Source organism: Myotis lucifugus, unplaced genomic scaffold (assembly GCF_000147115.1).
Source record: "Myotis lucifugus unplaced genomic scaffold, Myoluc2.0 scaffold_626, whole genome shotgun sequence".
Lineage (NCBI taxonomy): Eukaryota > Metazoa > Chordata > Mammalia > Chiroptera > Vespertilionidae > Myotis > Myotis lucifugus.
Genome location: NW_005871674.1, coordinates 3,488 through 6,823, shown reverse-complemented (window position 1 = coordinate 6,823; position 3,336 = coordinate 3,488). Strand labels below are relative to the sequence as shown.

The following is a 3,336-nucleotide window of genomic DNA, read 5'->3' as shown; positions in this document are numbered from 1 at the left end:
CAGCAGGTAAAAGACCCCTCCCCCCCACCAGCCTCGGGGCTCTATCTTAAGGGACACAGCCCACCCTCAGGCGGCTGAACCTTTTTTGAGGTTTGAGTTCATTAAGGAGCTGACCTTATTTTAACCCGGAGTTCTGGGGGGGGGGGGGGGGTGTAAGTTCATCAACTTTTACAAAGAGCTTTCCCCTCCCCTCATGCCAGGTAAGAGACGGGTGCAGGTGTGGCGGGGTGCACCCCTGGTCCCCAGCGAAGGACAAGGTGGACCCGGCCCGGTTTATCTGGGACTGGAGAGGCATGGTAGCCAGGAGGAGCCAAGTGCACCACACGGATTACTTTCAACCAGACTGCTCTCCCTGCTCCCAGCAGTGATGCCAGCAGACAGCTGGCACAGGAGGGAGCCCAAAATAACCCAGACAGCTGGGGCAAGGGGGTGCCATGGACACAGGCGCTGGCGGTTAGTCAAGACACCTGGAACCCCGTCCTGGCTGCCTGTGGTGACCTCCTGACCTTGAGTAATTTATACTCCAGTGGGGGGGTTGCGACCCCCCCCCCCCCAAATCATGACTGATCATGGAAGGGGAGGGGTAAGCCACCATCCTGACTCAAACTACACAGGAGGAAGAATGACGCTGCCTCCCAGCCTTCCCCTTTGCCCGGAGGCTCAGCCACGTGCTCGGGGTGGGCCGGTGGGGGCGGAGCTGGAAGGCAGCCCGGCCTCCACTCCCTCCAGCCACATCGGAATGGAGGCCGACCAGTGTGAAGCCTCACCGTGCGGCCGGCCCCCTTAATCGTACTTAATCCTCCCAACACCCCTTTCGGCACGCATCCTTATCATTTTACACAGGAGACTGGCCCAAGGTCACCAGCTCTGTGGAGACTCCAGCCGACAGCTGCCTGACGGAGAGCCTCCCTTGCTTCAGCACCAAGGTGCCCACAACAAAATCTCAGGTCAAGCCCTCCAGGCTCCCCCAGACCTCAGACTAGCCCTCACACCGAGGGGTGGTGTGAAAGTGGGCAGGGCTGATCGGATACGGATACAGAAGCCAAGCTGGGAGCCAAACGGGGGCGGGGGAGGCAGTTCAATCGGAGGCACCTGGCCCAAATGGTTCATCAAAGTCATCACCCTCTAGAGACCACCTGGGGGAGGGGGCCAAGATCAAGGGCCACACGGTCTCCAGCTGTGGAGCTTCGCGGAGACAAAGCAAGTGGGACACAGCGTGCACAGAGCTGGTGTTGGGAGAATTAGGAGTTGCCATGATTACCAGGCCAGCGACGCCGTGCCAAGCACCGAGTTCTCGGCCTCACAACACCCCAGGTGTTCCCTAGCCCCAAAGTTCTCAAAACGTGTTCCCACATGGTAGAATCCGCACCAGCCGGGGGCTTGTTAGAAATGCAAGCTTGGGGGCCCCACCTACCGAATCAGAAACTCGAGGACAGGCCCAGAATCAGTTCCAGGAGCCAGCTAGTTCGAGAATCGCCGACCTACCCCCACTTTGCAAATGGGCCCAGAGACTGTGCAGCCTGCGCTAGGCAGCAGCAGGCAAGTAGCTAGCCGGCTCGTGGGACTCTAGAAACAGGGCTGGTTTGGCTGTGGGGTTGCAAAGGAGATCGTGGGAATTCCCAGGAAGCAGAAGAGGCAAGAAATCTCTTCAAGGAAGCTGCCCAGGCCGCAGGTCCCGTGCTTCACCTCCCTGGCAGCCAGACACGGCAGGAGAAGAGGCCAGCTCAACAGTCACCCCACTCGCCCCGACTCGGGGCAGGAAGGAAGGGGCAGGGCGGGGCTTCCTGGCAGCGGAGGAGACTTTCAGAGGCATCCAGGGCCCTCCCCCCACCACAAAACACCGCTGGGAAAGCCTGGCCAGGGCCGCCTCTCCTGTGCTACTAAATACGGCAGAGAACTGCAGGCCCCAAACTCCTGACAACAGAAGCTTGACAGGCGGGGATGGATGGGCCCAGCCCAGCAGGCCGCCGATTTCACACACACAGTCCTACACATCTGTGTGGGGGAGGGGCTGCGGAACCAGCCTAGCCGGTTTGAGGCGTCCGCCCTCCCCGGGCTCCAGGCCAAAAACCCCCAAATCTCCCTTGCCGGTTGGGAAAGGGCGCACACCTACCTTAGTAGGACTGTCAGAGTCAAACTAGGCCTGCTCCTGCTGTCCAGAGGAGGACGGTCCGTTCTGGGGGTACCGCTTCTCTGGCCAAGAGCCTGGGGGGTTGGGGGGGGGGAGAAGTGGGAGGGTTTGTTAGGGAGTTGACGGCCACTAACCAGACAGGATCTCCTCGACGACAGGGGATCCTTACAAATGCCACCGCCCCCCGCCTAAGGCCCCCCTCCCCCACCCCCGCCAGCTGCCAAGGCGCCCTGACTCTGGAATGGTTAAGGGTGTGTGTGCGGGGGGGAGGGGGCGAGTGTGTGGCTGAGTCACCAAGGTTCAGCTCGGGCGACCAGCAGCAGGAGGCGACTCATCTGCATTTCCAAAGGCCCGCCCCGTCCACATCCCCTCCCCCAGCCGGGGCCAGCGATGTTTACCCGGGAGCCCTCCGCCTGGGGGGGGACCCCGGGGAAAGCCAGCTCAGCTTTCCCAGGCCTCAACCCCCACCTCCGCCTCTAGAGCGCCGGTTGGAGGGCGTGCCCTGTGCGACCAGATCCAGCGTCGGTGGCTTCCACGAGGGCCTCACGCCCCAAGTGGGGACAAAGAGGGCCCCTGCGCCTTGGGCTCGACTATCAAAGGGCGCTTTCGAGCCAGACCTGGGCGCCGAGGCCCGGGTGTGCAACCCGGGGTCAGGGGGCGGCCTCGAGGCCCCGATCGGCCCCCGTGGCCCTTTGCTACTGGCTCCTGCGCTGGCGGGAGGGAGGGAGGGGAGCCAGGCCTCCTGGTGCCCGCGGGGGCTCTCCGACCCGGGTGCGGGGTTCGAGCCGGCTGCGCAGCCCGAGCTCGACGTCGAGGCCTCCGGGCCAGGGGCGTCCACAGAGGCGGAGGCCTGGAGCGTGGGCGACCGTGCGCCGGCCTCCCCTCCCCCCAGCCCCGCCGCCTCGCCCCCGCTCCTCCCGCCTGGCGCGCAGCAGCCGCCACCGCCCGAGCCGCGGGCGGCGCGCGAAATGGCGCCGGTCTGTGCGCCTCGCCCCGCGGAGGCGAGCGCCCAAACCCCAGCGCGCGACGCCCCCAAGCCCGGGGGCCCCCGAAACGGTCTCCGCGACTAGCCCCCGGCTCGGGGCTCTGTGTCCTGCGGGTTCTCGGGGTCCGGCCCTGCCCAAGGACCCCCACCTGCCCCGGGCGCGCAACGACAACGGGAGGAAGGACGAGGACAGCAGAGCGACCGTCATGAGCAGCCGCCC

At 64.7% G+C, this 3,336-nt stretch overlaps 1 long non-coding RNA gene across 1 annotated transcript in view; it reads right to left on the bottom strand.

Moving 5' to 3' along the window:
• Nucleotides 1-3,336, bottom strand: part of LOC111823702 — an 8,045-nt gene that overhangs the window by 2,357 nt on the left and 2,352 nt on the right. Inside the window, exon 3 of the long non-coding RNA XR_002826773.1 lies at nt 2,114-2,205. This is a non-coding gene — a long non-coding RNA (uncharacterized LOC111823702). The remainder of the gene's footprint in view (nt 1-2,113; nt 2,206-3,336) is intronic.